This window comes from Adelges cooleyi, unplaced genomic scaffold, assembly GCF_023614345.1.
Source record: "Adelges cooleyi isolate 19-005CV unplaced genomic scaffold, UGA_ACOO_1.1 ACOO_flye_CR_arks_rails_tigmint_CR_PRNA_23, whole genome shotgun sequence".
Taxonomy (NCBI): domain Eukaryota; kingdom Metazoa; phylum Arthropoda; class Insecta; order Hemiptera; family Adelgidae; genus Adelges; species Adelges cooleyi.
This window is the reverse complement of record NW_026095893.1, coordinates 4,232,176-4,245,497: the sequence shown is the minus strand read 5'-3', so window position 1 is coordinate 4,245,497 and position 13,322 is coordinate 4,232,176. Positions and strand designations below refer to the sequence as shown.

The 13,322-nt window shown below is 36.6% G+C and overlaps 1 protein-coding gene across 3 annotated transcripts in view; it reads right to left on the bottom strand.

Moving 5' to 3' along the window:
* LOC126836249 (discoidin domain-containing receptor 2-like) overlaps positions 1–11,402 on the bottom strand; it is a 103,459-nt gene extending 92,057 nt beyond the window's left edge. For all 3 annotated transcript variants that reach the window (XM_050569490.1, XM_050569493.1, XM_050569492.1), the window contains exon 1: positions 11,107–11,402. The gene's annotated coding sequence lies outside the window, so the exon portion shown is untranslated. The remainder of the gene's footprint in view (positions 1–11,106) is intronic.
* Between the last annotated feature and the right edge of the window lie 1,920 nt (positions 11,403–13,322).

Sequence of the window (13,322 nt, the reverse complement as noted above, 5' to 3'; positions counted from 1 at the left end):
TACATACTTCATCGAGGTCCGATCACGACGACCGTTAAATAATAAAATCACATTAATTACCCAGCCAATATAATTATATAGATTACATTATTATAGGCTGCGGTAGGTTTTAACACGGTTACATTATAAAACATACATAATATATTAGGAACATTTTAATCTCGGCCATGTCACGATGATAGTGCGAGGGACATTATTTTTTTTTTTTTTAATTATGTAATGTAAATTAACTGAATAGACCAAATATATTATAATAAAAACGAATCAGTAAGTAATCAACAAAAACGTCTAATCGTCAACTTTCTTACTCAAACGCGTCTGTTGGTAAAATATGTGTTTGGCTATAATAAGAAGATCAATATCATATTTTGTGAATATATTATTTAATTTTAGTTCACACGGTGATTGTTTGCCGTTTGTTTGGCGGCAGATATAAAGAAAAAATACAAAAATACCAACAAAAAAAAGTGATTTCTCTACTACGTTTCAAACAAATAATATATTAATGAGATACAGTCCGATCCGATTGTTCAATTTACTATTATTAAGAGGTGCGATAACAACACAAGGTTTTAATGTTATAAATTTGTAATTAATACCGGCCTATAACAATAATAATAATTACAATAATAACACAACTGTAATATAATGTCAAACGTGATACGGTACATAAAAACATGATGTTTCAGTTATCGGCACCCCTATCGCATTACATGACTAGCGTTTTTTTCCCAATTAAAAACATAACATTGTATACGACTGCTATTAACTTGATAATTTTCCAATGCAATAATTAAGATGTAAAAAGAATGGGAGGGGACGCCACTTATCTTGTTCACGTAGTAAATGTTTTTATTACTGTGTAACGTGCGGCGATCAACCGGGCTCGCTACAATCGATATACATTTTTTTTTTGTATTATATTTCTATTTACTAATATATTATTATGCTGATATTTATTTATGACTTTCCTAAAGAGGGATGCTGGCCGGAAAAGAATGGGATTAGCCGCATTCGAAAGCGCTCGCCACCGATTTATATCCCCACCGGATTTCCCTCAGACACGTTTTAAAGCTGCCGTGTGGAAAAAAGCCGAACCGCGTCAGCTGTGGCCACTCTCATACTATTATATGAGACGGTGAAAAAAAAAAATAAAATAAAAATTCTTTAATGGTAATTTGATAATGGAACTTTAAGCGCGCTCCCCCACGACTGGAAAAAATTGTTTCCCCGTCGCCGTGTAATAATAATTCATAGCACTCACAAATAAATTAATATCGCAGCTGGGTACGATGATTGTGTGATTTCTGTTCCCCCGCGGGCACACAATAGGTTTCGGACGACAGGCCTATATCCGGCTAATATACAGAAATGCACGTCCAATAACGTTCCATATATAATATTGCTGTATTATTGTGTTTAAACGCTACGCCTAACCTACACCTTCGCCACCCTATTTGCACTTTTACAGTCGCCGGAGCTTGTCGTGCGTGCGCCGTTTGTAATTTCCCACGTATAATATTACTATGTATCTTTCCTGTGTATAGCGATGACTTGCCGATCCTGCGGTGGTGATGAGCATGCACAATGCTTGCTAATTATTGCCGGTGGCTGCGCTTAAAAAAAAAAAATAAAAAAACATATTGTGGGAAATAACCGATCCTCGCGCACACCGATCAGATGTAACGGCGCGTTAAATGGTTTTGTTTTACTCGGTCCATTCGGTACAACCCTATTAGCCGAATGAGCTAGTGGTAATATTAATAATCATTGGCGCACGACTGATACGGCAGAACAGAAACTACGGTTTTCATACGAACGACATCTAGGTTAATCCGTATAATTTAATAATAAAAACGACAAAAATCCTGTAAGGAATTCTGAATAAAAGTAAAGATTTTCAAGGAGATCCAGCTCCCCCTTCCATGATAATATTTTATTTAATGTTTTGTTACAACGACGGTTTCGTGGGTGATATTATGCTCCTCAGCGGTTTCGCATCAAAGCTAAACAATGAACGTTTTTCGGAAAGAATCCTCAATGATTTGTCTTCATGTGACTATTATAATAGAAGATCTGCTCTGTATTTTGCTAGTTCGATCTACTACCATGCGTCCAATGGTTTTGTTTGTTTATCATAATGCATTAAAAATTAGTGCATTATACATGTACACAGTTGTTATTATTAATCTTATTGACATAGATGTACAGTAATAATTCGTTAGAATTGGATCATAGATCGATGTAGATGTCTAAGGCTGACAATATTATATGTAGATGTGTTTGCTTATGTCATACGTATTATTCAATTGGAAAAATGCTGATTTTCTGTTTAATATCGGTCCGTTATGAAGTAGCTTTTCTAAAAGATAATAGAAATTACAATACTTTGTTTTGTCGTAGTTATTATTTGAATAATTCAATAGCAAAGAAGTAACAACGCTTTTGCTAGACTACTGCGGCTATTTCGCATTTAAGACAAAAACGAGTTATAAAAACCCGAAAACAAAATGTTCAAAGGGGGAGCGGGCTATCATGACGATGGTAGGTTGTAGTCACAAAACCCGCGTTTGTATACAATCGTTGGAGAATGTGGCCGGCCGTGGATCTTTTATAATGCTAATTTACGTTTCCGCCGCTGCTGTCGTCTTCAATGCACTGTTGAACATTTAACAGCTTCTATATAGTTAAAACCCAGAGGAGTGGTATCAAAATGAAAGACGCTTACCGAATACCTTTGATGTGCCCAAAGCCGCGATATTATTATTATTTCATATTTTTCCCAGTTGTATACGTGTGAGCGTCTCCTGGTTGTGTGCTAGCGCAATATTATTATTAGACTGCCGCCGGTGCCCCGGTGTCAGTGGGGCGTGTGCTTCTTGTCAATCCTCGGTTCCTCTCGTTACACAACAAATATTCCGGCGATGATGTGCGTTCAACATCATACCCGCAGCGAGCATAAACAAAATGCGTGAAGAAAGCCCACAGGAATCGTATCCTTTATCTTTACATGCGGTCTCAAGTGTGGAAATAACATTTTTTAGTCCAACGTAAATACCGCCGGCTCCCTTTGCGCCGCCCGTTTTGTAAATATTCTGCAGTCCTCCCCCGTATGGAAAATAGCTGTGTCGTACACGAATCGTTCGACTTATTACAACACAATTACCGCATTATACCATTCGATCTAACCAGACATCAAATAGTCGTAACCTAAATAGTCTATGTCTTTATCATAGATTAATAGAGTTTTGCCATTTTTGTTACGGACTTGTCATACTGTGAAATGAAAAACAACATAATCTTCATAAATGATAAAAATGGGATGTTCCGTAGAATATTTAATTTTTACTTTTTCTTCCACGGTTGGTAGTTAATGCAAGATTCAATGATAATAAGAAAAGAAACCAAATACACTGGTAAAAATATTATTATTATTGATGTGCTTTCCATTGAGCAATTATCGGCATAGTCCTTATTATAACCACCGCGTTGGATTGGTATATTATAGCTTTTGCTCCATACGAGTTAAAATGTTTCCACCGCTGAAGGTTAAAAAACGACGACCGCAACAGCCGCTTATTTTATCTACAAAGAGACACATGGGAGACTTATTATCGCCAATGAACTAACGAGTCACGAGTGGATCCTCTGGGCCGTAAATGTTTATTAGGCAACACTCGAAAAATACGGGTCGACTCGCGGCCAACCATCGTAAATAGGAGAAAACGAACAAAAAAATATTTGGGATAATATAGTGGCGGCAACATAAAACAAGGTGTACATACAAGAATTGCCGTTTAATGGGGTTTTATTTTTTTATTTGTATAGATGCGTGTTGTACATTCGAACGAATTATATGGCGTTCAATATTTACCTATAACGGCTGTTGCCGCGAAGATAATAGTATAATTTTATTGCTCGCGCCTACATGCCGGAGATGAACATACAAAAAAAAAAAAATAATGGCTACCGGTGTTCGTATAATAATTTACACTATCGATTTCCGTTTTTTCACAGACGTTCAAATACTGTGTACTCTGTTGAATGTTAGCATAGTATAATAATATATACACATTTACACACTCACAAAGACTGCTTCAAGTGTTGATTCATAAATCGGACGTCTGAATTATGGCCACTGTCTTTTTGTTTTTTATGTCGTTTTGTGCACCGCACACGTGCTGGTAGACCGTAGTAGAATGAAGTTGCTGCGGTGTGACAGCGTGACAAATCCGTTTCCAATTTATTATGGACTAATAGTGTGCGCCTGTTACTGAAATAACAACGAACTTTCGCCCTGAAACTACCGGCAAGTTAACCGATTTGTATCTAAAATCCATCCGACCGACTGTGTACAGAAACCAAACGGGACTCAGCGAGGTATGTAATTAATCACAAGACAAACGCAGTCTAAATATCATAATCCCATTGGATAAAGGACAACATCTGGACGATTTTCGTGATTGCGTTTTACTCGACATTATGACACACTCTGTGTGGTCTCCAAAAGCTGGTGCCTTCGCGGGTTCAACGACTTAATTGGTTCGCGTTATTTATTATAGCACTCAAACGTTTGCAAATAATATAACCATTAACCGTATAAGCTTGAGTCGTGGACCGTAGTACAGGAAAAAACCTATTTGAGAATCCCCGTCCATTGGCTTGGTGAAATTACGTTTGTTAGTGTTTTCCGATTGATTGTGTAGGTAAACGCCGCACTTCTATACAGTAGGTCACTTAACCCTATCAGAATTTCACAACAAGCGAAACACTGTACCAATATTGAATAACGTAGGCGGGCTACTGGTGATAACAGGAGCAGTATCAGAAGCCATTGTGGCGCAATACTACTCCTGCTGGAAGTGTTGACATAGTGCAGAATTTTCCGGTCGAGGAATTGCAGTTCGATGTCGTTCATGAGCATGTATTGTTGGCGAGAAAATCATATAGCGCCGTCATGCGACTGCCTCAGGTGTGGGATTTAGCCGGACCGACAATATCGTTTTACAATAATACCTGGGGATCGTTTGCTCCTCTAGAAAATACATTGTGCCCGTGTATCCGATGCGCCTGCGGCCAACGATTTTATGGTCATCATAAAAAAGCGCATAATGCAATACTATACACGGCCAAGGTACGCAAGGAGGTACAGTACATAAAACAATGACGGTGACGGCGTCGGCGGTGGCGGCACAAACGCACACAAAGCGTGTGTTTCCTATATTTTTTGGTACGTTTCCAGTGTTTTCTTACGATTCTCGGGTGTCTCATCAATCATTCCGGCTAATTAAGGGACTCGCAACGAAAAGAAACGCCCAGCTCACTACTCTGTACACGGTTCACGGTGATTTGTTTCTGACTGTGCGCACCCGAAATAGCACGCGATACACACAATATTATGGAATAGTTCGACGGCCTACAATTATTATAATATGCAGTGACAAATTATTACCCGGTACATATACGACCTACCGATCGCGGATAGGTTATCGGGGGAAACGTAACGAGCAAGACGTACACAACAGAAAACGCCGTGATCGAGATTGCTTTGCTCGTGTAAGTCGGCCGGAATTGCGGATTTATCGCTTCGGTGACTCCATCTGGTCCCGTCGGCTCGATTCGACGCCGGCGTATCGAAATTCACGGATGCCATCTTAGGTCAAACGAACACGAGCTCAAAATCTCACGTATGCGTATTGCGTACCAGAATCAGGTATTACTGTGTACGATAAAAAGAAATTGGACGACTCGGTCGCATGGAAGAAAAAAACAAACGGTAGTTTTATCAGTAATACAAAAAAAAAAAAAAACATTCGCTAAAGATTTTTTCAATCGTTGCTCCGGTGTGTGGTTTTTTTTTTTTACAATAAAACTATTATGAAAATAAAATTGTTCGAACCGTGATCGCCCTTAGGACGTCTGGAATTTGCTTACATAGTCTGGAAAATCGGGACTCGTCCAATAACCAATAAAAATCAGTCGACGCGAATCTATTCCGATAAAAATGTTGTTTGTGTATAATAATAATAATAATATAATATCCTTCTCCTTATATACACAAACACACATATATCATATATATTTAACGTCTTGGAGTTCATCACGTCTTGAGAGTGTCGCGTTAGGAGTACAAATATTGGCTCAAGGTTCGAGTTCCCCTCGACAAAGGCGTCAGACAGTAAACATTACTTTATTTTTCTCTACCAATCCACACACACACGCACGCGCAGATAAGGTGTGACATTATATTATTATTATTATTATGAATACTACTATACATTCGGCCCACACACCACCGAGGCATAATAATAATAATAATAATAATAATGATACACCGCAAGACTGGCGTTGTACTTGCGGGGTATATTTGTGTAATAATTGTTCAATTGAGATGGTCTAATTGTACTGGATGTGCGCGCACGACAAATACATTATTCATAGACGTCAATGACAAAACAGTACGGACCGGACCATGGAGTTTAAACAATCATGTATATAATATGAGAGCAATTTAATGGTTTTAAACTGTGCATACTATACCCGGAGCCGCGGCAGTTACTGTCTGTAGCCAACGTCTAGGAAAACGTCAAACCGGTAATAATAAATTGTGAAAAATTTAATAATAAAAACGTGGCGTACGACTTAGCGGCGTGGGCACATGCAATGGAAGTCGGCTCGTGCATTTTAAACAATTTTGTCTATTATATAATAATTAAACGGCCGACGTTGGTTTACGTGAAGTCATACAAATGCCGCCGTCGCTGCGGGCTCTGCGTGGAAACTACTTGAATTTTCTACGGCGCGATTAAGACATCATCGTGTGTCTTATCACACGAATAATCACTCGCCGGAGATCAGATTCCAACCAGAAACGATATAACATTAGATACCTACACATGATTAGTCCCAGTTAACCGCTAATTAAATCACGACTTTTCGTCCATAACCGCGGCCGTTATGGAGTCTTCGGGTTTTTGTTGTGACTTATTAGGATATTTAGAGTGCTGGCGGGGGTTATGTTGTAAAAAAACGCGATTCGTCACGATAGAACCGGACGATTGTTGTAAGTCTTGAATATTTCGGACACAAAATATATTGGTACGCCAATCATCGCTTGACCCGAGGCTGAGGTAAAAAAACTAGAAAAAAACGAATCAATAAGTACCCGTGTAAAGTATGCTACAACGACAAGTCTTTGTCTAACAGCCTCTCAGACAGGAAAAAATAACAACAACTATTATAATTTTTGTTTTGTCCGTCCGACAATGCCGCCTAGTTCAATAGACGTTAATTTGATACAGACAACATAATATATTGTGTTATTATATTGGTATTATACGGTCGCTTTAAAAATTTGTACGTGAACGGTGAAACGCGTTAATTATTACAACTATAATAGAAACATTTCGTTTCGAACAACTTTTGGTATGCTCGTATTACCATTATCAAACGATACCGCAAGTATCGATACGACATAAGTACAAATATTATATACTTATAAATTATAACGATAGACAGCGGCTATGGACGCACATGAAATTGGATAACTACCGATAGTATGATCAAGGCTGTCCAAAAACAATGTACGTGGGAATTAATACAATGTTTTAGGCTAAGCCATCTCTAGGGGAAAAAATGCATAATAATATTCCTTTCATCGCAGAGACATACAAAAACCACATAGCGTCTTTTTTTTTTTTCACCACTCCCTCGACGTACTAGGTACTTTTTAATAACTAATAAGTATATTATATTATAAATGACATTTTGTTGTATTTGTATAGGAATTGTAGCACGGCGTGGAAGACAATCAGTATTTTTTTTTTTTTTTTGGGTGTGAATGTCAAGCTCGATAACGACGATCCACGTTGACACTTCGGTCACTTATCTATAGGGTTTCCGTTTACGCCAGTCAAGTGTAATATTACGACGTATGCTATTTGCTTAGGGATACAATCCAAACAAGTCTAATCTGAACCAAATGTATCGATTCGACTATCTATCGGCGGAGAGAAAAAATACAAATAATAATAACACACGGGCACACACAAAAATGTGTTTATCTCGGCGTTCTCCGTGACACCGGGACGGATAGGCGACGGGGTACATGTGTGTCGCGGCACGAGTTCTCCCAAAAAAAACATTTTTTTTCTTTTTCATGTATTTTTATTTTAAGACTTGGGCGTTTTTATTCGATTCGCAAGCGAGGCATAAATACAATATTTTAATTTCGCCGTGACAACAAAGGGAATACACTGTTATCGTTTTGCTCGTTTATTATTTTTTTTCATAACGACGTATACAACAATAAAATATACCCCCGTGCCTTGATTACAAGTTTCCCGAGCCTATATAAATATATATATATATATATATATATGTAATAAGTCTATACCCGATCAAAGCTCCGTCTGGTCACATTTTAATATTAAAAAAGAAAAGCCTTTCAATATCCGAAGCTTCCGGCAATTTTTTTTTTTTAAAGCTTCCCTCGGAGAACAAATAAAAAAAAAAAGATAAGCTTTCGACTACGAGTTGTGTACACAGTCTAATAGAAAAAAACCCGACAATAGGGATAGATAGTGTACCTGCGATATTGTAATGAAAAATATATCATTCATGAAAACGTCGCTTCCTTTGTAGGTTGTCTGGGCAAAAACTTCGAACAAAGTCAACTGGATTTTATTGCAAGAATCTTAAGTTAAAGAAACTATACATTTGTATCCCTATTTTAACTATATTTTTTTTGTCGTGCTGCCAGTTTTTAAATTGTCTGCTTAGTTTCATTCGGAATAGATATCGGAATACATCAAGAGCATGGTTTAAAAATTCATCGCCAACTCGAAGATTACAATGATTTGTTTAGTTCGTAATTAGGCGAGCCGAAGGTAAAATGATTTGTAGCGTTCTTTATGAGATATAAATTACAAACCGTTGTCAGACACCCACGCAAAAACAGAACAGTTTCACGAGATACTATCGACACCATTAATTAAAATATAAATTTAATCCAATGAAAGAATTTGTTTGTATCCGAATTTCCCGGGTGGCCGCTGTAATAGAACATTTAACCTTAACAGTTTAATTTTATAATAATTTCGGTTGGCAAACGGACTTGAAGGTAAACGAACAATGTACAATTTTCTTCACTATGCTCGTTTTCATTTTAAATAAATACAATTCGCAACAACCCACGTGCACGAAAAAAATACATAGTTGGCTCAACTAAAATTATGATTAATATAGGGACACAATACGTTTAAAGTTTGAATAAATAAACATATTGTTGCTTTTACTAAACATTTAGTTGTCCAACTGTATTTTTTCCGTGTGACTTCCATCAAGATTTGCAAATGGTATTAGAGGCGTTGAGTGCAATAACCGCCTTATGTTAAAATAATTTAGGTTAGGCTATTATTGCCTTATTTGTATGTCACGAAAAAATAATCGTTTAACTTTAACTTAACGGTGGCCGAATGACAAATTAGAACCCTATAGCAATCAAAAATATGGTGAGTATTTTTCCGACAAAAAACTTACAAGCGTATTAACATTAAGGTGTAAGGCTAATGTCGAGGTGAGAGCTCGATAGCGATTTTCGATAATTCGTTGAACGTTCCGAACACAGTAAACGAATAATAATGCGGACGGGCAATTACGTGTAGAAATTGATCGTTAAAATACAATTTATTGGTGTTTTTTTTTTAATGTCTGTGAAAATACCTAATTGAAAAAAAGCCGAACGTTCGTCGCGGTTCAGCCGAAAAGCAATGTGAACGGTTTTACGCTAGAGGTGTAATTAAATTGGTTCGAAAGGATTTATCGGTTTGCTCGTCATTCGTCGCGTCAACGCAAGTAAACGAGAGATTCCGGTAAATGGTAAAAAGAGGGAAAAAATCTTATCAAAAGGCGCAAAGTAAGTAAGTGCACGCTTGCTGCTATACAGTCTGGTGTTATGTTGAGGTGCTTCCAGCATATTGATTATTTTCAACGGCCAACAATAATTTGCAGGATGTGTGTTACAATACTTATTATTATCATTACGCATATACGGCTTCGGAAGATTCAATTACCAGGTAGATGATTTTACCTAATTTTTTTTTTTTTATTCTATAGTTACCAACCTTACTGCGGTAACTCCTCGCCCGTGCGGTTAATCATATACTATCGGCAGCGAACCGGACACAACAATATAATATTACTATAACTGAGCGGAATTAATTTAGAATTGCGTACACGCATTGCCGAAATCAACTATAGGTTGATGATGATAATAATAACAATACCGGAAAACAGTAGTAATTTAATCAAATCGTTAATGCCATAATATTGAATTATATTTTGATAACGATAAAAAATTCAAGAAAGGCATTGGATACTGACGGCATTAAAATGATTAATTCGTCTTTATATAGCATTAAGAATTATGATGTTCATTGTCTTGGTTTAAACTACAGACAGGCAAAGAATAGCAAAGCAAACCGACTAGCATAATATTATTTTTGGAATAGATAAAAGGAAAAGGCTTGCCTCGGAAGGGTTGAGTCAAAGAAAATTAAAATTAACGACAGTAGAAAACAAAAAAATCGTTCTTATTCATTTCACTTGTCGAATCTGTAGCTTTCCAATCACGCTATCATTCCAACGTGTGTTAGCTTTTTCAAGACATTTAATATTTTTCAAATTGTTCAAACACCTACTTTTTTTGTTGAAATTATCTATATATTTCCATAATAATAACAACGAAAATATCTGTCTTACATATATATGTTTAAATCCCGTTCTAGCCCTACACGTTATTATCTCCATCATACAAAGCAGTGCTTTGGGTAACGTCAACTTGGTTATTTAATTAATTCAGATTATTATTTTGTTCAATTATTTTTGTAATTTTAGTCGCATTTTTTCCCCGTTACAACACTTCATCTATAATTTCTTGTTTTGCGCTTACCAAAACGTGTTTCCTTTTTAACGGTCAAATGTTCCAGTAGTAAAAAAAAAAGTATTTTTACAGACGAAAAGATTACGATATGTTTGAACATATCAATCATTATTGTTATTTATAATAAAATCTATAATATCGTTACGGAAATTATTTTCACTTACCAAATCCCGCGGCTCTTGTTTTCAAATAAAATTTTGTGATGTATTTATTTTCCTAACACACACACACACACAATGGCACCATAAAAACACAAATTAGTTTTAAAAATTATATATGTTTGTGATATATGTGTTTATATATCGATTCGCGACAATCGAATCGGACCGAGTATCATTCAAAATAAAAATCCGAAAATGTAAAATGCAAAAAAAAAGAACTCGTTTTATTCGAAACAATATAACGAGGACAACATGACCGTGGTGACGACACAGACTGACACGAACACCCTAACGCGATCGACGGCAAACGCGGACTGTCGACGGTAACAACGCGGCATACGACCGTACCATATGCTCTAGCGGTGGCGGTCTTGTGCATGCACTTGGGGGCGTTGCCGGCCGGCGTAGATCATAATACGGCGAATACCGCGTGGTAAGTATGTAGGTCCGTTGTTGTTGTTGTGGCAATGATCGTGATCTACAATTAAAAAAAAAAACAACCCTTGTTTAAAACGGTTAAGACAAAAATACAACTCGACACCTAATCGCGCGGCGGAATCTAACACTTTGATGTGTTTTCAGTAAGTAGTGAAGTTATCGTCCGAGTGATAAGAGGATAATATGTAAGAAGTGGCAGATCGCGTGCAGAGAAAGATGAGGTCTGAGCGGCAGGTAGGGATTGGTAAAAAGTATATCAATAAGCATTGAGACGTAGACGCGACTATCTGGGAAAGTAGCGTCGACGCTGATAAGATCTTATTTATGTTTGGTTTATTCTATATTATAATGAATAAAATATAGTTGTTCATATTAGTTCAAAGTATAGAATATATTGAAAATATCTTTGCTATCGAGTTAGAAACATTATTTAATGTTCTATGGAGGCAGGAGGTCATGTGTGGATAAAATTACCTAGTAATAATTTTCGTAATACTATACTAATAGTTAATACAATATGGCTAGATGCTCTTGAGTCATAATTATTATTAGTTATCTACACTATCGGAAGTATGCTGTCTGCGTCGTGGTTTTTTATAATTTATGCCACGCGTGTGACGGACAGAGGCAAAACATTACTGCTAGTAAAGCCTTTTAAGAAATTACCGATCCATTAGTACATGTTTCACTTACTGCTACAACATAGTTTTGCAAACGTGCAAAAGGTATCAACAAGGAATAATAATATAGTCATAACTTGTATACAACAATGGAGAGCAGTTAATATCTTATATAGATAATGAATATTTTATAATTATTCCGGAGAAAAGATTAGAAACTTGATTATTTAGTTTGATTGGTTCATATAAATTTGATAAGTTAATGATACTTAAATCAAACATCTACCGAAAACTAGAGTAATATGTATTATATAATATGTATTGTTATCTTATTACAAGTGTGCAATAATTATTTAATGATATAATTATGTAATTCATTTATAATGATTATAATATAATCACTTGTGCATTTAGTTTTTCGGTTACCATTTTTAGATTATAAAAAACGGTACGCCTATGTGTTCTTTAACAAAATGTAACTATAATTATAAAAGAATACACTTAAACATTATTAAAATTCGATTTATTTGAATTTATTCGGTAGGAGTGTCTAACACGTCAAATGTTCTTTGTGGAATAAAAAATCAATCATTGATCGCGCTATAATAAATATCAGACGGCCAAAAAGAAACCCCATTATATTATTGTTTTTTTTTTTATTTTATATCGGTACTGGTGTGAAAAATCGATAAGTTCTCGGAGGAAATCCGGTGTTTTGCTTAGTTTCAGAACACGTACGACGATTGAAGCGCACTAGAGTGTACCCGACTTTGGCGCCGGTAAAAGGCACTCTCTGTGTACATTTCGATTAGGGAGGGGTACGTGAATCAGATCGGAGGGCGTAATAAAACAGCCAAAAGTAGCTGCAATAGGATTATAGAGGCGGATACGGACCAGGAAGTGGTCGGAGGGTGAGAGGGTGGAACAGAGAAAGCGGGTTTGCGATAACAATGTATCAAAAGCTGCCTTTAAGAGGTATTTTGACAACATTCTCTGCCAAGCATCCAACAGGCCAGTCTTAGCGGTCGATTAGCCGGAGCCGACAATGCGGAACATATTGCTCGAACACAGATTACCGAATATAACAATAAAAGACAATCTGTTTAAGCTTCTACCACGCCGTTTGAGTGTTCAATATCGTAGAATATAATTGAAATATTT